A 20,949-nucleotide genomic window follows, 5' to 3' on the forward strand; every position below is an offset into this window, starting at 1 on the left:
AGAGGGGCCCAGTCAAGCCCCCCACACTGTCCCCCCCCACAACTGGCCGAGACTGGCCAGGCTTCTGCACCAGTCCCAGGATCCTCAACTCCAGGGAAACAGGTGGAGCCCCACGGGGTGGGAAGCAGAGACTTCCCGGAGCCGGAGATGCACTGGGGTCTGGCCACTGGCTGCTGGAGATGGAAGGTGTTTACTGGGGGAATGCTGAAGGCAAGGAGAGCAGGAAGAGGGGTTTGCTGGCTGACATCCCCATGGCAGAGACCCAGGGCTGGAGGCAGGAGCAGCAGCAGAGGGAAATGCCCACCTACCAGTTCTAAGCCAGAGAGCTGAAGTTGAGGGCCGCAGAGGTCCGAAGGCAGGGGAGCAGTGGAGGGAGTTATCTACTGACTTCTCCGTGCCAGAGAGAAGGACCCAGGGGAACAGTGAGGGATGTTCCAAGCAGGAGCGGCGCCAGAGTTTCTGGCGCCCTAGGCAGAATTTGGAGGGCAGCATTTTGTGCGCTCCCCACGGGGCGCGTGGGAGCTTCCGGTTCCATTCCCGTCGCGCCGCTGAAGAAGGACCCTCCGCCGAAATGCCGCAGGCAACAGCGGCAGTCATTGAGCTGCTCAATTGCCTGCCGCTGTTTTCCGCGGCACGTCGGCAGAAGGTCCTTCTTTGGCGGTGCAACGGGAGCGAAACCTGTGGGGAGCACGCACAAAATGCCGCCCTCCGAATCCTGGCGCCCTAGGCAACTGCCTAGGGTCGCCTAATGGAAGCCCCAGCCCTAGTTCCAAGGATGAGCTCCCAGCAGAAAGGCTGTGAAGTTCCTGCAGGGAAAAGGGGGTTTCATCTCAGCTGGAAGAACTGGGGCAGCTGTCGTGGCAGAAGGAGAGAAGAGGACCAACAAAGAACCAAGGTATGGCAGAAGACACTGGACTGTGGCATGGAAGGATTCCCAATGGAGGGTCTGGTTGGGATACCCACTGGGAAGAATGGGGTTTTGAGGACTGTTTCCACTGGGTGTGGGAAATAGACTATGTCTGGGTCTTTTGTTGATAATTCAATGACCTGTTTGGTAATAAACCAGCCTCATAGAGGAACATTATTTAAGCAAGAGACCCTGAAGTAGATTTACAAGGGGAAATCCCTAAAGGGGAATCTGAGGCAGGCATGCCTGTCATGATATGACCTGCAGCAGGAGGGCACTCCAGTTGGGGTCACTACGTGTATGTTGAAAGACTTATATTCAGTAGTATCCAGAATCCTTCCCCACCTCTTTGACACACTGAACTAGATCAATTTCAGTCACAAGCCTTCAATCAAAATTGTTTAACAAAAAGTCCAGGCCCTGATATTCTGAAAAATATCCAAAATAAAACAAAGAGGTAGAGAAATCATTATTTCCTTATCTTTACTGTTCCCATGTAAGTTCAATATATGTTGAAACCTCCTTTCAGCAACACTAAGATTTATTTAAAGCACTCTCAGGCCTGATAACGATAATCAGTAGCTTAATAAAGAAGGAGAAAAATTTTACTCAGTGTTTTGGGAAGGTCCAATAACGATGGTCGCCTGTACAAACTGCATTGTGTTTTCAGCTAATGCATGGTGAAGAATCATTTCTTTGGTAAGAAAAAATGTAATGTGGAAATTAAGTAATAAAAATCCCAAACTACTAACAACTCTACATTTATTATTCATTCACCTCTCATCAGTTTTCTTTACTTACATCCCCTGAACTTTGTAGAAGCACCCAGTTCCCCAAATGATTTATCCAAACCCCTAAGCCATTGTTATAGAAAATTCAGAGTCGTCTTTGAATTCATGAACTTGAGTTCACCGCAAACAGGAGAGTTTGAGAGGGGAAGAAGGAGATCCCCCTGCTGAATGAACAAGGTGCGAGTACTAACTTTGGGGTAAGTGAGTGAGTCTGTTTGGCTGTTTGTGTTTCTCTCTCTTTCAGGTTATTTCAGTTACTGGATCAGTTGAGATTGTGTGTCTGGGGACTGTTGGAGCCTTTGTTCCCTGGATCATCACTGATCATCTTTGATCAGTCTCAATCAGCCTTGTGATCACCCTCCCCCTCTGTGATTACTAAGGGGATAGGGCTGACCTAGGAGAGAAGGCCTTAAAAGCCAGAGGCTCAGTGACCAAGGGGAGCTAGCAAACAGGGGACTGCAAACAGGGGAGTTTGAAGGAGGGAGTTGTAATATAGTCGCTATGATTAGGAAGGGCTGCATCGCCAGTGCCAATGCTGCTCCTGTCTTCTCCACCTGCACTTGTATCCAGACAGACAACCTAATCATGGATGCCTCTACCCAGATCCTGGTGTGGATTTGCAGAGACTGTGGCCTGCATTCCCCTCTCTCAGAAAGCCAGCTGGGGGGACCATCCAGTGCGAAAGGTGCCTGCTGGTGGAATCTCTCAGGAAGCAGGTGGGAGAGCTACAGAGGGAGGTGGCTAGGCTGAGGAGCATCCTGGCCCATAAGGAATTCCTTTAGAGTATTCACATGGAGACATCCAAGGCTGAGGACGCTATCCAGCTAGAAAGGACTGCTGTCACACCACCTGAGGTGGAGGATAAGGCTCTGTCACAGGAAGGGCACTGGCAGCTGGTTACTTCTGACAGCAGGCAGTGCTCCACTACTACTCCCAACCCACCCACCATGGTGATGGAAAACTTGCTGCCTTGGCAAGGAACGATGAGGAATCACCCCCAAAGGAGGAGGAGGAGAAGCCATGTACCCCCAAGGCTGGGAGGATTGCAGCCACCATTCCGAGGAGGAAACGTAGGGTAGTGGTGGTTGGTGACTCTCTTCTGAGGAAGATGGAGGCACCCATCTGTCGCTGTGACATGGCATCCTGGGAAGTATTTCTGCCTGCCAGGGGCCTGTATCCGACATGTTATGGAGGGATTGTTGAGGATCATCTGGCTCTCTGACTACTACCACATGCTACTCATACATGTGGGCACTAATGATACTGCAAGATATGATCCTCAGTAGATCAGAAGTAACTATAGGGCTCTGGGAGTACGAGTGAAGGAGTTTGGAGCGCAAGTGGTGTTCTCTTCAAAACTTCCGGTCAAGGGTAGGGGCTCAGGCACAGACAGATGCATCCTGGAGGTGAATGCCTGACTGTGAAGATGGTGTCATCAGGAGGGCTTCAGCTTCCTTGACCATGGGATGTTGTTTCAAGAAGAAGGACTGCTAAGCAGAGATGGGGTCCACTATCGAGGAAGGGGAAGAGCATATTTGAATACAGACTGGCTAACCTAGTGAGGAGGTCTTTAAACTAGCTTAGAAGGGGACAGGTAACCAAAGCCCACAGGTAAGTCAAGAACATGGAGACCCAGGAGTAGGTTTGGAATTTGGGGGGAGCATGGGCTGTTATAGCAGGGATAAAGGAGAGACAAGACAGAACTGGAGGGGGAAGTCAAATCAGTATCTTAGATGTCTGTATAATAAGGTGAGAAATATGGGGAACAAACAGGAAGAACTCAAAATGCTCGTAAATAAACAACTATGACACAGTTGGCATCACAGAGACCTGGGGGGACAATATGCATGATTGGAATATTGGTACAGAAGGGTACAGCTTGCTCAGGAAGGACAGGCAGGCTAAAAAAGGGGAGGTGTTGCCTTATATATTAAAAATGTATACACTTGGACTGAGGTTGAGATGGAAATAGGAGACAGACTTATTGAAAGTCTCTGGGTAAGGATAAAAGGGGTAAAAAACAAGGATGATGTCATGGTAGGGGTCTACTACAGACCACCTAACCATGAAGAAGAGATGGATGAGGCTTTTTTTAAACAAACAAAATCATCCAAAACACAGGACTTGGTGGTGATGAGGGACTTCAGCTACCCAGGCACCTGTTGGAAAAATAACTGCAGGGCACAGATTATCCAATAAGTTCTTGGAATGTATTGGAGACAATTTTTTATTTCAGAAGGTGGAGACATCTACTAGGGGAGAGGCTGTTCTAGATTTGATTTTGACAAATAGGGAGAAACTGGTTAAGAATTTGAAAGTGGAAGGCAGCTTGGGCGAAAGTGATCATGAAATGATAGAGTTCATGATTCTAATGAATGGTAGGAAGGAGAACAGCAAAATTAAGACAATGGATTTCAAGGAGTTGGTAGGTAAGAGCCTATGGGAAGAAAGTCTAAGGGGAAAAACAATAGAAGACAGTTGGCAGTTTTTCAAAGAGACATTATTAAGGGCACAAGAGCAAACTATCCCACTACGCAGCAAAGATAGGAAATATGGCAAGAGACCACCCTGGCTTAACCAGGAGATCTTCAATGATCTAAAAATCAAAAATAGTCCTACAAAAAGTGGAAACTAGATCAAATTACAAAGGATGAATATAAACAAATAACACAAGTATGTAGGGACAAAATTAGAAAGGCCAAGGCACAAAATGAGATTAAACTAGCTACAGACATAAAGGGTAACAAGAATACTTTCTACAAATACATTAGAAGCAAGAGCAAGACTAAGGTCAGGGTAGGCCTATTACTCAATGAGAGGGGGAAAAATAACAACAGAAAATGTGAAAATGGCAGAGGTACTTAATGACTTCTTGGTTTCGGTTTTCACCAAGAAGGTTGGTGGTGATTGGATGTCTAACATAGTGAATGCCAATGAAAATGAGGTAAGATCAAAAAAGCTAAAATAGGGAAAGAACAAGTTAAAAATTACTTAGACAAATTAGGTGTCTTCCAGTCACCAGGGCCTGATGAAATGCGTCCTATAATACTCAAGGAGCTGACAGAGAAGATATCTGAGTGATTAGCGATTATCTTTGAAAAGTCATGGAAGATGGGACAGATTCCAGAAGAGTGGAAAAGGGCAAATCTAGTGCCAATCTATAAAAAGGGAAATATGGACAACCCAGGGAATTACAGACCAGTCAGCTTAACTTCTGTACCCAGAAAGATAATGGAGCAAATAATTAAGCAATCAATTTGCAAACATCTAGAAGATAATAAGGTGATAAGTAACAGTCAGTATGGATTTGTCAAAAACAAATCGTGTCAAACCAACCTGATAGCTTTCTTTGACAGGGTAACAGGCCTTGTGGATGGGGGGAGTGGGGGAGCGGTAGACGTGGTATATCTTGACTTTAGTAAAGCTTTTGATACTATCTTACATGACCTTCTCATAAACAAACTAGGGGAATGCAACCGATGGAGCTATTATAAGATGTGTGCAAAACTGGTTGGAAAACCATTCCCAGAGAGTAGTTATCAGTGGTTCACAGTCTTGCTGGAAGGGCATAACGAGTGGGATCCTGCAGGGATCAGTTCTGGGTCTGGTTCTGTTCAATATCTTCATCAATGATTTAGATAATGGCATACTAGGCACACTTATAAAGTTTGCACATGATACCAAGCTGGGAGGGGTTGCAAGTGCTTTGGCGGATAGGATTCAAATTCAAAATGACCTGGACAAACTGGAGAAATAGTCTGAAGTAAACAGGATGAAATTCAATAAGGACTAATGCAAAGTACTCCATTTAGGAAGGAACAATCAGTTGCACATATACAAAATGGGGAAATGACTGCCTAGGAGGGAGTACCGTGGAAAGGGATCTGGGGTCATAGTGGACCACAAACTAAATATGAGTCAACAGTGTAACACTGTTGCAAAAAAAGCGAACATCATTCTGGGATATATTAGCAGGAGTGTTGTAAGCAAGACACGAGAAGTAATTCTTCCGCTCTACTCCTCTCTGATTAGGCCTCAGCTGGAGTATTGTGTCCAGTTCTGGGTGCCACATTTCTGGAAGGATGTGGACAAATATGAGAGTCCAGAGAAGAGCAACAAAAATGATGAAAGGTCTAGAAAACATGACCTATGAGGGAAGATTGAAAAAGTTGGGTTTGTTTAGTCTGGAAAAGAGAATACTGAGTGGGGACATGATAACAGTTTTCAAGTATGTAAAAGGTTGTTACAAGGAGGAGGAAGAAAAATGTTTTTTCTTAACCTCTGAAGATAGGACAAGAAGCAATGGGTTGGACAGCAGGAAAAGCACTGGAATAAATTGCCCAGGGAGGTTGTGGAATCTCCATCATTGGAGATTTTTAAGAGCAGATTAGACAAACACCTGTCAGAAATGGTCTAGATAATACTTAGCCCTGCCATGAGTGCAGGGGACTGGACTAGATGATCTCTCGATGTCCCTTCCAGTTGTATGATTCTATGATTAGTGGTGAAACTGGATTCTAATTTGTTTTCTTTTAGACAGGCAAAGAATGCACATATGATGTGACATACATGTCCAGTCAAAACCAGCCCATATAGTTTCAGGGGTGGCAATGACTTTCAATGGGATCTTCTGCTTCCAATTACTATGGTGCTTTTGAAAATATCACCCCATATTGCTAACTTTGGGCTCTCACAATGAAGTGCTCACAAGCCATATGCAATCTAAGAATTATTCACAGAAAGTATTCAGATCATTTTGATTAATTAATAAATTCAAGAAAATCATAAGCTGCTGGAAGGCCGTTTTTGAACATAATAAGCAAAATTCATGGAATATGTTATTTGCTATGAATTCTATCTAGACATTTATGCTATGATCTATTATTTTCCCCACTTTAGAAACTAGCTAGTGTACCCCCAGAAAGCTCTGTCACTGAATTATACTGTTGTTGGCTCACTAGTAGGAAGCACTAGTTCAGTGGTGCATTTAAACCTCCATATCCTGCTGCCAGGAGCAGGCCCCCTCCCCCACCGTGAATATGAAGATCCATAATCCCTGTGCTAATGCTTTCATTGTCCTGTATCCAAGGAGGGGCAGGGGTGTGGGGGGGAAGAGTACAATTTGAAAAAGACCCTAAGTGATGAATACAGCTTTAAGGGAAAGAGATTTGCCCCCTAACCTTTAGTCTTTTCATTCACTCTCCAAATGCATTGAGATTAATAATGCCCCTAGGCCACTGTATGCAAACCTCCACTGTGCACGCACAGAAAAGATTATAATTGAATACCCTATTACGATGGGGAAAAAAACAGACAGACGAGGCTCAAAGGCTGAATTGGCCTGGTTTGGCGTTGAGCCCACAGCACCTACAATTATTCTGCAATGATTTTTATTTATCTATTTAGTGTTCCCACTAGGCAGGGAAAGAATCTAGTCATAATTTAGTGCTCATGGTTAGGCAGAGAGCTCTAAATTGAAAAACTGATTCAGATGGATAATGAAATGTGGCTGGACCCCTAATGTCCCACTCAGAATGAAAATAGCAGAAATCATAGGCCTTTACAAACGGTTTACAGTGTATTAGTGATGAGTTTCCGGGAGGATTTTGCTAGGTTATATTTTATAAAACACATCAGAAGGAGCAGTACTAGACCTTTCTACTTACATGGATGATCAATAGCTAAAGTTGCTGAGCATTCCTTCAGCTGATATCAAAAGTAGAGGAAAAAAAGACAACCTTGAACGAGTAAATTACCCTGGAACCACAGTGAAATCTATTGAAGGAAACAGTATGGAGCCTCCAGGGCTATTTCTTTATGACACCTGCACCAGAACTGCTGTTAATAGCAAAAGCTTAGGTATCTATATATGATTTTATTTTAGGTGTTTCATATTACCTGGTGCCCATAAGAAAAACATCACATATCAAAGTAATACAGGGGCAACAGCCTTGTTGTTATATGTTGTAAGTCAAAGTCACAAGGGATCTGCCCTTCCCAGCATGCAAAAATGTAAACTGAATAATGCGCTTGTTCAGCATATATAACGGGAGTTCCATGCAGAAGAATTGGGGACATTGGACCAAATTCTAATCTCTGTTACGCCATCAAAAATCCAGAGTATTCCCATCAAAAATCCAAGTCTGGCCCAGTATATGGCCCTTAATTTGAATTAAGACTGGTTTCCTGTGTTATTTGAAGCCAAGATATTATGATTTGTACCTAAGTAAGTAAAATTAGTGCTATTAATAATTTTTGAGAAAATAGGCAATGTTGTTGTCTTCATTTTAATTATTTTATAAAGCTTCCCAGAAAAAGAAACATATAAAAAAATGTATATGAACACAGCATGAACAAATTCAAAGTGACAATAGCGTGGAGTCTATGACAGAAAATGTTTTAAATATTAAAGCAAACCTTCTTAATATTAACAATTAAATGCACAGGGGAGGGGGTTGTTGCTCAGTGGAAGTACAATTTGAAGTCTAAAATAAATTCAACAAATCTAAGAATCAAGCTTAGCTTACATGCAAGGCTAACACTATATTCCAGAACATAATCAATTTATCTTATCTACATAATCATAGCCTTTTCAGAAAGAGACTAACTCCCACCATTGCTTAGCACAGTACAATTTATATCTAAGACTCTGGAAAGCAAATAACAGAAAAATATGGATTAAAATGATAAAATAATTCCAGACATGATTAGATTCACTATGTTGTGTAGCCTGCACAGCAGGTGGGGAATCCTCGAGGAAGAATTAGGGAAAGGTTTAGGGAAAGCAGATTAATGGGGAAAAGATTAAATGTGTTTCAAAAGCAGGACAAAACATATTTTTAAAATGACAATCCTTCTAAGAGCAATGTTAAGGGATACTCCTGAATGCTTCATAGAAATACAAATGCTTCCTGCCAATACAATGATGGAGTGCACTATAGTCCTTTAAATCATATGATGGAGAAGCATTTGACAGTGGTGCTAGTGACCAGACTTCTTAGTTGCAGAATAGTCACTTGTTTTTTGGGCAAATTAGATAAGTGTCTGTTCTCTCCTTCATATACACATGCAATACTACGTAATAATTTAACTTCTGTTGCAAGACTTTCACTTTGAGAGAAGGATCAACCCTCTGTGTATTTTAAAATCCAGTACCATGTTACAGTAGAAAACTAAAATGTAGCACTCAAACTCCTAGAAAAAATTATCAGCACATAGTGATAATGGTACTGAAGGCTTAAGTAGTTTACAGAGCCTTTAAAGGCAGCTCTGTATTTAACCTAGCATAGAATCAAACCACGGTGGTAAGGGACTGATTCTATAACCCAGGGAACTCAGTGAGCACTCTTCAGGTACAGAATGAAGCCGTATTGATATTGAAAGGCACCTGAAACATCTGTTGGTGCCAAAGGTACAACATACTGCAAAAGTGCAAGGAGCAAAGCAAACATGTGTGTCCATTTTCACCCAATCCAAATGGGTGCCCCTGTATGTGACAATCCAAAAGGAGTATTGCCAGCCCCAAGCATTAAAAAATCATGAGATTAAAAAAAAAATGTATATATTTTAGATTCTTTTTATTTACCTTCTGTTTTGTGAATATTTGTGATACCCTGGGGTTGGATTTTCTTAGCTTTTCTCTGGAACCTTGAAGGCTAACATTTATTTTAAAAAAATGCAAACTGAGACTGTCACCTAATCACATGACTCCTTAAAAACTGAAGGAATACACCAAATATCATAAGGGTCATGATAAAATCACAGAGCTGGAAACATTGCAAAAGGATTCTGCTTGCAGAAGAGGGATTACAGATGCTTCCACAGACCATGTGTATAACTGATCTCATCATCAGCCAATTTATTTCTTCTATGCTAGATATCTCAGAGTAATCTGGAAAAGGAACATCATTTAAAGGGTAATTTTCCAGCTCCAAGGCTCAGGAAATCTGAGGATACCAAGGATAGGTCTGAACTAGAGGGCAGCCAAGGACAAGATTCCACTTAGCAGCCTCTCCTTCCCTATTCAATGGGCAACAGCTCCTGCCAAGGTCAGCATGTGGGGGTGAACTTTGGGGAAGCCATGAATCCTCAGAGCTCTTTCACTAAAACAGCCAGCACTAGCTACAAAGTTACATGGGAGAAATCAGGGAATTCCAGCTCTACTGAGACTCAGAGTGACTTTCAGACTTCCAGATATCATATTCACCCAACTTTAAACCTAGGACTCTGGACCTTTTTTTCTCATTTGCTCTACTGCCATTGATGGACGATCTTCCTTCATCCCACAACTTTTCTATCACTGTGGCCCCTCAGCTGTCCAACCTCACTACATCCTGGTCTATTCTGTTTCTCACCCATCTCCTAATTCTCTTTTTTCAATTTTGCAAAGACCACAGCAGCTAAAAACCACTCTCTCGGCAAACAAAATTCAGAACTTGAGTACTGACATGTGTACACCACTCTCAAAGCAACCAAGCGATGTTGTAACCATGTGCTCCTTTCACTCAACCCACCCCCTTTGTTCTCTTGCATCCATTTCTTTTGTAATGTATTTATTTAGGTTATAATCTCTTTAGGGCAAGCATGTCTCGGGTATGTTTTGGGAAGTGCCTTTCCATACTGTATAGCAGCAATAATCAGACCTCTCAGTTTCCCCATTTGTAAACTAGCAATGCTAATGCAGTACTTATCTACCTCACAGGGGAGTTGGCAGGCTAAATTTGTTAATGATTGTCAAGCTTGTGGAGGTGCTCTTATGGAGAGCGCTACAGAAGTGCAAAGCATTGTTACAGGTCAAAAAAATCACTATGGAGAAACTAGTGTCTCTCTATAATTAAAGAGGGGCTCAACTGAACAGTAAAAGCATTATTTATAGTTTTAGCATGTTAACTTGAAAGTACCAAAGGGAGGCACTTACTGAGCACCTTGGGATCATGTAGAGAGATGAACAAAAATAATGTTTCCTTCTCCTTTGTTTTATTTTATTTAATAGTGCAGCATGAAAAAGGGGCCTGTCAGGATGTCAAGTAAGCAGCAACCACTGAAAAACAGGTTTCTAATTTAATGTTCATAATAAGAAAGCTAGTATTTTCCACCTCTTTCTTCCCTAAAAAACTGCCAACAAACTGCATAGTACTTTAGGCATGTAGAAAGGAATGTTGTTGTTATATTGTAAGAGATTTTTCAGTTAGCTTTCCCCTGATTTTATTGGAGGTTTTTTATAATACATTTGAAAGTGCTCAACATGGTATTTCCTTAAATTTTTCATAAGAATGTTGGAACTGTTTGGAGTATATTCAAACTCATTACATCAATGTCTCTCAGTAGTAACTATTCAATCACATTTATGGTAAGTTCAGGCTCCTATATTTCTCTTTCCAGTTCTGATTTTGTTATTTGCAAATATCATAACTTTACAAGAAAGAAGTAAATCAATCCAATGTCATCATTATTTCTATTACTTCAACCTTTAATTGGCAAAGAGGTTGCTAAGAAGGAGAATGCTGTTTTCAAGTAGCCTACAGTATACACACATAAAATATTCATTCTGGGTTGGAGAGGTCATGAGGTTTCAGAGGATTCTTTATACTTATAAAGGGGAATACCAGTAAATTCAGTAATATCTCTGGAGCTTTTTAAGCATTCTCACTGGAAACTTCATTTTCTCACTCTATAAAATATAGTATTATTTCTGTTGTCTGATACCTTAGGGAAATGTCTGTTTTTAAATATGATATGCAAAGCTCAAGCTGGGGCACGCGATCAGAGCTTTCCATTACCTCTTAATACAGTACCGTACCAATGCAATAAAGCTGTAGCATAACCTGTACATCAAGATTCACAAAACAGTAACACACGCGTAGGGCTGACACCTGTTCTCTGCTACACTGACGTGCTAGGGGTAAAGGAGTTATTCCCCGTCTCCCCGCCCCAGAGGCAGTTAGGTAGAATTCCTCTATGGTAACACACACCTTTGTGCACTGGGAACCACACCTGGCTAATTCATCAAGGAACAGACTACAACCCCAAAGGGAAAGTGATACATTAGAGGAAGGATGTATACTCCCGTCCACTTGCCAAACTTTGTTCCATCAAACTATAGGACAAACACATGATATTTTATGGGATTATTTCCACCATCTACAATACCTAGAACCATATATCCAGCTCATAAGAAAAACTCATAAGATGTATACATTAAATAGTTCTATATGATGTAACCCTCATCGTTTCCATACTCCACAGATTGCTTGCCCTGCTTTGCTATCTTATGTCCTGCCTATGTAGCCTGTGAGCAGAGGTGAAAGTAAGCCGGTATGGAGTACCCGTAAAAAAAGGTGCAGCCGTGTACCGGCAAACAAGTGAAGCATGCAGTACTGGCTTACTTTCACCTCTTTTGGCTGCATAACAAAAAGTTCAAACTCAAGGCTAATAAAAGATTGGAAAGGGAAAACTCACTGTCACATTTGTTTGGTGTTTCTCTCCCTCTCCTCCTCCAGCCAGGCTGCCTGACGAGGCTAAGCTCTGCGTTCTCCCAAACCTCCCACTCAGCAGGGGCTGCTCTCCAGCTTGTAGCAGGGAGCAGGGGGACTGGTTGAGGGAGAAGCCTCCCCAGGTAGCCTGCTGCCTGCATAAGAACAGTTTAAATTTATCTGTTCACCCTGCGGTCTGAACCGCGGGATTCAGGGCTATTTCTGGCATCCTTGTTAATTTCACTCAGGGTTGTGGAGAAGGGAGGGGACAGTGAGACCAAGGCAGGGGCAGAATACAATAGCCATTTGGCCGCAGAGCTTAAATCCAGAGCTAATAAAAGCCAGTGGAAAGGGAAAACTCACTGTCACATCCGTTTCTCTCCTCCCTCCTCCTCCAGTCTGGCTGCCCATGAGGCTAGGCTCCCCATTCCCCCAACCCTCCCCACTCAGCAGGGGCTCCCCTCTAGATTGTAGCAGGGATCAGGGGGACTGGCTGAGATTTGAACTTGTAAATGGTTCCTGATTTTGATTGTATTTTTTGTGTATTATATTATTGAAGATTGCCTCATCAAGGGGGCAGAAAAGAACTGCCCTGGATTTGGTCACCCCCCACCCCAACAACCGTGAGTGAAATTAACAAGGGTGCCAGACATAGCCCCGAATCCCACAGTTCGGGGAGCCTCTGCAGCCCCTGCTGAGTGCGGGGGTCGGGGGAACGTGGAGCCTAGCTGCATCTGGCAGCCTGGCTGGAGGAGGAGGAGGAAGGACAAGGAGAAAAATGTGACAGTGAGTTTTCAGTTTTTCAGGCTTATTCCAATAGTAAAGTTTTTTTTACAGACAGTACTGGTAGTAGTAATAGTAGCTTTATTTTCTATATCTAAGTCATGCAATGGGAGGGATCCATGAAGTACGTAGGAGAGGTGGGTTGCTTGTGTTTGGATGGTACAGGTAAGAAATGTAACTTACTTCCACCCTGGCCCTGCCCCTTCCATCTGAGCCCCCGCCTCTTCGGGGGGGTGGGGGAGGGCGCAGAGTGGGACCCTTACTGATAAGAGCTGTATTTTACTTTCACCCCTGCCTGTGAGATCGTTGGGCAAAACACCACCACCTGGCTGTCTGTGGGAACTTTGCTCCTACTTAGAGAACAAGTGAACCATGCATCCCGGAGCATCACACACTGGTTCACTGTGAGGATTCCTGCTTGAAGAGAATGCATCATTCACCATTTAGCCAGAGGGTGGGGTGGGGGATGACAAACAAGTTTGCTGTAAGTAAATAGTTACTATTAATCCAAATAGCTTTACAAAAGTTGCATTGCTTAGAACTCAACCCAAGATGAGCTATTCAACGTCTGTCACTGATTTTGACAAGCCAGGTGACAGTCAGTGTCTCTAACACTTGTGTGTGCATCTCTCCATTTGTCCTCATTTGAATTTGCCACTTCCTGGGACAACTGTCATCAAGTTGAACAGAGTCTTCTTGAAATGTCAGTGAAGAACCACATGGAGTAATATGAAAAGCCACTTGATTCTTAGCATTCTATAGCATCTTAGGTTTCTGACATGCCTTACATGCTAATTAGCATGGCTCCCTGGTAAACATTTTTTCCTGTTTCACTTAGGATGGTTTCACGCTCCCAAAATGGAACTTTGTCGTGAAGTTTCAGACAGAGGCTCTATCTCTGTCTCTCTCACTTGCGAAGAAAAAGGAGACAGTTTTTTCCTTGAAATATGCTCATAGATATTGGAGCAGCTGTGCATTCTCTAGCTTTGAAAGACAGGAATCATTATATACACAATTATATTTGGCTGGCCTGGCACAAAGCAGGCTACCCACCGTCATGCATCGTACCCAGCCCAGTGTCTGAGGCCTCTCAGGGAGGAGAGCTGGGCACCTACTCAGACTGCCTCAGACTGTGCAAAAGATTGTCACACAGTATGTGGTATCCTGAAGTTGCATATGCACAGCCTGGCACCCTGCCCTGGAGTACTAACCCTCCTCCTCTTCTCTTTCTCAGAGTTTCCTCCTTCAAAGATAACCCACCGGGTATTCACACCTATAGAGACAATAATTCAACAAATTTGTCCACCTGCTTGTTGTGATCATCAAGAGAGATATAACATTCCCCCACACGTCTGTACCACAGTGAAAGCTACCAGAAGTTTTCCAAAGTTTTCAAAAAATACTGTTCTTTTTTGGTTGAATAACTTTTGAAAATCAGCCAACTCTACTGCTCTTTCTTGTCATTGCTAACTGCTCTGTAACAGTGTGCTTATGTAACAGGATTTCCAGACATAGTGGCAACAGCAGCCACCTCATATTCCCAGCAACAACTTGTATCACAGTCTCTTGTTCAGGCAAGTAAATTTGCTGACTGACTAATCATCCTGGTTAACTATGGTCAATTAGTTTTGGATTCTTGAGTGGCACCTCTTTGAGACCTGCAAACAGAACTGTGTGCTTGGGAAGTGGACAGCACGATGCGATACCTTGATAATGGTGACTCTTGGGGAGAAAAGAGTTGTGCAAGACAAAGTGTGAGACTATAAAGCTATTGCTGTGCTAATCACCCTGTTCATTTTGTGAGGAGTCTCCCTCCTGCCTCAGTTTAAGAGAAGAGAACTCTGGTATTTCTCAGGGGGCTGGGTTCAAATGCCATTGTGGTAATAAGCAGCAGCACATTTAGTTTTAGAATCTAATACTAGAAAGGAAACTCAATAAGTAGAGGAAGCCACAATCAGTTCCCTGTCTGAAAATCAAGGGGATTAAACCAAGGCAATAAACTTCATTCAATTAGTTCCCTCAACTCAAGGGGGAATTAAGCATGACGATGGCCAGTCAGGCCTCAATTATGTACTGTTACAGACACAAGGACCAGATTCACTCTGCCTGGCATAGGTGCCAGTCGAAGCTGTGAACCAAAAAGGGCCTACACACCGAATGAGGGATTCAATTCTTCAGGGTTTGTGCTACAAGTCAGTAAGAGCGTCACCATTCTTGAACCCTCTCTTCTGGCCTTCGAATAACTCCCCCCACCCCCAACCTCTCCAAGCTCGTCATCAGAAGTAAGCTCCCTGCAGACCAGGACACACCAACTCAAAGCAGCACCAGATCCTCCCAGAACAACAGATGGAAAACCTGCAGACATATCTCCACTGCCGCAATGATGAACGCCCTGCACAATACACCTTTCAAGATCCATGGATCCTGCACACACCTATCACAACATGTGGTGTACCTTATCCAGTGCACTAAATGCCCCAATAACAACTATATGGGTGAAACCAGACAATCACTACACTCTTGAATGAATTCACACAGGAAAATGAAGAAAAACAAAAACACCCTATCACCTGTGGGTGAAGACTTTTCATAAAAAGCGATCAGTCTGTTTCTGACCTATCGTCCTCAAAGGAAACCTGCACAATGCTTTCAGAAGACAAGCCTGGGAGTTTAAATTCATAACTTTGCTAGATGCTAAAAAGAATGGTCTTAATAAAGACACTGGATTTATGGCTTATTACAACAATCTGTAACCCACTAACCCCCATTTTTGTCCTATGACTGCATTAGTGTTAATGGGCCACACCTTGAATGGACCTGTAGAATGTGTGTAAACTACTTATGCTAAACTATCCGTTTGATCTCGTATTTAGCTGTGACACTCTTATTACCTTTCCCAGACCTGAAGAAGAGCTCTGTGTAGCTTGAAAGCTTGTCTCTCTCACCAACATAAGTTGATCCAACAGAAGGTATTACTTCACCCGCCGTGTCTCTCCAAGGAGACTGAGTCAGTCAGCACATTGCTCCCCTGGCTATGTCACTTGCCAGAAAAGAAATTGCTGCAATTTTGTACTGAAACAGTCTCCCTGGGGAGGATTTCCTACTTTGGTGGCCCAGCATCTGGATTTGCAGTGATCTGGTGGGCAAATCTGGCCCGAAAGCCTATGTGAGTAGTACAGGCAGAATAGCTCAGCCATCCCAGTTAACACCCTTTACTATAAGTGGGTGAACAAATAATAGAGAAAATACTTTTTAAACACTGTGGCTAGGATTTCCAAGGAGATAGGGAGTTGCCCAGTTGCCAGTGGAAGTCAGTGGGAGTTGGGTGCTTGTGAAAATACAGGGTGGGATTTTGGAGAGTTTGGAAAGAGAGGAATATTTAACGTGTGTTCAGTTTTGTTGCAAATATTTCACTCTACTCTGCAAGCAGAAGCATTCACTACCCATAGCTTCTTTCTTGCCTTCTTTAATGTAAATTCCAATTAAACATTGGCTTTTTTTCTGCAACAACTCAGACATTTCACGCTCTCACTTTTTTTGACCATTGTGCTACACAAAACCAAGGACAAAGACTGAGAATCAGAAATAATCATGTTTCTCCTTTTATTCCTCACATCGTAGCTCATTCTGCTAGAAGATCTGCATTAATTCAGCTGCCTTCTATTTGCCACTCAGGTACCTAAGCAATCCTTTTGTATCTGATTCAATAGTTTTCCAATATTCTTCTTTTCCTTCCAATTATGTGTCTACAAACCGTCTCTTCAGTCATTTATAAAAAAGAGTTGATATTCAGATATTTAATATAGGTCTCATTAGTATATAATACTTTTATAGTGTGGAAAAGTGCCATTCCTCAAGCTGTGCTTCCCCTAAGAACAAGCCCCTTCAGATATTATAAATATGTCAAGATATCCCTGAGGATGTATTTGAAACCTGGTCTAAACTTTTGGGACAAGTCTGCAGAAACTTCATTAATGTATTGGTGATCACAATGGTCCCTCCGGGCCTTGGAATCGAGGAATCTACATAGATGTTGTTGGCATATCTCCATGGCATAGCAGCCACAGCTATGCAGCACAGAGAAGGGCTAGTCCTCCCTGGATCCTAAGTCAAACCCCTGAACCAATTCTTGCGGCCTGTTATGCCTCATGCTTCTGCAACAGGTACAGCATTATGTTATTAATGCCTATACCCCTTAATATTTCTAAATCTCATTGTATTCAAATCCTACGTAAACAGGGTCATGTTCCAGTTATTTAAACAAATACATGTTCAAAAATGAAATATTAGCTACTTATGACACACATTACTCTGGCAAAAAAGAGCCGCAAAAACAATTTTTTCCCTATTTGAGGATTCCCCATAGCTTATCAACCAAATCAGCATCCCTGATAATATCCATCTGTTGTAACAATTCATAATCCCATCCCTATGATCTTCATGTAGGTTCAGATTTCTTGTAGGGACTAGTATCCTGAATTTGAGTTTCTAACATATTAGAGCTATACCCAAATACAGTCACTTTTCTTTTCTTCTTGTAGCAGGTGCACTAGATGCTCACTGCTCAAAAGCCAAACTCTAAACCCTCAGAGAGGACCTATAAACTAACTGTGACATGACACAGCCTCCTGGCAGGCCACAGCCTCAAAATTCAGGCATGTAACATAACTGTTATTTGATTGGCACAAGCCACAAAATGTCATCACCCCCCTTTTCAGTTTGGATACACTATTTCCACTCTGTTCTCTTTTCTCAAGATGCTCCAAAAACAGGTCAAAAAGTCAACTTCATTCTAATTTGCATTTCCCAGAAAACTGCAGTTTCCAAGTTCATGCAAAATTCTTTGCTGCCCTGTATACTTCAGTTGACACATACTCAAATGGTTCTCTTGTGAAATTTCAGTACTGGCTTGAAAATGACTGTACACTAATTTCAATTTCAGAAGTATGAAACATATGGGAGCAGGATTATTTCTGTCATCCACTGCCAAAATAATATTTTGCTTATGGAATTAAAATTTCAGGGGTTTTCCCAAATCCACATAATGTTTTTGAGTGCTTAGAAATGCATTAGGTCATTTACATTAGCACATATACGTATTAAAGACACATCTTGGCAGCCAACTCCTATTGGTTACTCATCCACAGCTGCTCCAGAGTATTATTCCACCTAAAGCCAGGATTAACGTATGCTCCTGAAACAGACTTCAGTTACAGGAAGAGGTTTTCTTCAGCTAAGTGACTTTTCCCATCTACTCTTAGCATCAGGACTGCAAACATCTCTCCAATGTCCACCTGGCCACAATTACCTATGCATTCCTGCTTCTTCCTTCCCTGCACCCGCCCACCCCCCCCACCCCGTCTTACAGATTTGCTTCACTATGCTCTACATCCACCATTCCATAAAACTTTGAAACTTCAGCTGGTGCCGAATGACCACCTTCTTAATGGAGTGGGCCGCAGGTAGGACCTTGTGTATTTTGTAATGAAAGAATCCATCCTTTGCCACAGACTGCACCAGAATGTGAGTGCACGAATGCGCGCACGCAGACACACACAAAACTAGGTCTATATTAGGAGCACTTCACTGATGTGGAGAATGTTGAAATGTTTGTAATATTTTATGAACAAGCCAAGTGACTCAGTTTACCCACTCAGTCTGTATTGCCACCAAGTGTGAAGGGGTTAATTTCTCCTCTACACAGGGAATAAGAGACTTTTTTTTTAATCATGTAGGCAAAGGTGTGCATGGGTGGAATGCAAATGCACCATCAAGAACTGAATGGAATCAACTCATATGAATGGAGCACCCTTAAAAAACAATGGACGACCCAAAAACCAGACACTGACTTTTAATGCCTGTCAGCCAAGGAAGGTGTACCCCCGCCCCACTCAGCTGAAATAAGATATACCTGCAAATGCACAGTTTTTCTGGTATAACTATGTCTGCACTAAGGGCTTTCACTAGCATAATTATGTCAATCAGAAATAATCCCTCATCAATAACCCTGATAGACATAGGCATACTGGCAAAAATTTGTTGTGTGCACCTGGCCTAGTTTTTCCTGGTTGCAAAGATAACCTTGAAAACATTAACTAAGTGGAAACCCATGCTAGGTTCTCTTCCCAGTCTGTAGACTGCCTGAAACAATAGCACTGATCAATATGAACTATCCATATATTTCAGTGGGGTATTAAGCCTGAAACCTACATTGTTAACTATTTCAGTATTTATAGCGGAAACATCACTAATGCGCTTACTCCAGAATCCCAAATTACTCCCTACACTACAACAAGTGCTTGTAAGTCCCCATATACTCTCTGCTCAGCTGCCAGAACTTCTTGTTTCTCCATGGTAATTTCTACATTGCAGCGATCTGTCCATTGTGGACGTCAATCTGTGTCATATCAAAAACTGAGAACAAAAGGACCGTGTAAAATAAACTTCATGTACTATCCAAATAACAGACACGGGGCTACTGCTCTAATTGGCTGTTCATTTGCATACCTTATTTAAAAACCCTCCCATTGTTTAATTTAAAGGAAGCTGCTGAAAAATTTCAAATCTATTAAAAATTCACCACAAGAATTTCAAATCTGCTACAAACTCAAGTGGCTGGCCAAAGGGAGAACGTTGTACCAGTGCGCCATAGATTGCACTAATTTCCTATTTGCTTTCGGGTACAGTTAATATTAATCTGTAAAGGGCCTCATGGTTTTGGGCTGTGTCACCATCAACTCACCATTGTCATATCTGAATGAACTTCCTGCACTGTGCTGATGGAGCCAGATTTGGCTGATCCTCAGTGCTCTCGAAATGCTGCCACAGAGACTCCACTCACTCACCCCATTTTAGAGAGAAATCGCGGTCTGGTAAGTGGGCTACAAAGGCCTTTGTGCTCCAGCTCAGTGCCAACCAACAAACAGCCCCCAGGATTCCCCTTCCAACAGCTCACAGAAAGGCTCACTCCCCTATTCAGTTTACTGGCTTGTCCTTTCCCTCCATTTAACCTGCTTTTTGTCTTGTCCCACTCACGTGTCATGTTCAAAACTAAAATCAGATTGCAGGCTCTCAGGCAGACCAAACTTTACTGGTCTGTAAAGCACTGATAGATTTTTAAATAAACCATAATGTCCAGCAAGGACTCTGACTATTGGAAGGGGAGGTCATGTTCAACCTCCCATTTATTTAGAGTGGTAATTGTAAACTTGAGTTTTGCAACGGTTAGTTAGGCATCTCTAGCTACACCATTCTCCCTTTTGGAATTCCAGCCTCTGAATTACACGAGACACTCATACAGGGAATTCAGAGAGGTTTGGGAGGCTTGCAGAATCTTTCAGATTCCAGCAGGCCAGACTTGAAACCGATAAGATTGTTCATTTGAGTAAGGCCAAAAAGATTTGGTCCCCCTAAATTAAATGTTTTGGACTCACATCCAAACTTTACTTTAATTCCCTCTCAGGAATAAACCAATGCATGTCTAAAGGCACATTTGGTCTCAAAGCATTTGCCAGGTAAATTGGTATTGAAATCCAGTTCCAATGTATACATTTCTCCATTTTTGTCCAACCTCACGCACTCCCCCTCTCAAAGTTCCCCTTATTGGGAGTATAAGCACTGCTACATGAGTGGATATTGATTCAGCCCAGGACATTGCCTCACATCATATAGAATTCATCCTGTGACAGTCTGACCTCCTGTTGCACTCCAGATCACAAACCAGGGGCATAAGTTAGGGGTGGGCCTGGGTGGACTGCAGCCCACCCACTTAGCATCCCGGCCCACCCAAATCTGAGCAGGGGACACCCAGCAGCCTGCGTCCTTCCCTCCTAGCCAATGACTTTCAATTACCTGCAGGCAGGTTGGACAGGATCTTGGCAGGCAGTGGCACAGCACAATGGGAGGAGCCGAGCTCCCAGGCTGGAGGAAACCCTGGCCATCACTCTCTCTCTCTCCCCCACCCCCTCTCTCCCTCTTGCCAGAGCACACACTCCAC

The sequence above is a fragment of the Mauremys reevesii genome, linkage group 10 (assembly GCF_016161935.1).
Source record: "Mauremys reevesii isolate NIE-2019 linkage group 10, ASM1616193v1, whole genome shotgun sequence".
NCBI classification, from domain to species: domain Eukaryota; kingdom Metazoa; phylum Chordata; order Testudines; family Geoemydidae; genus Mauremys; species Mauremys reevesii.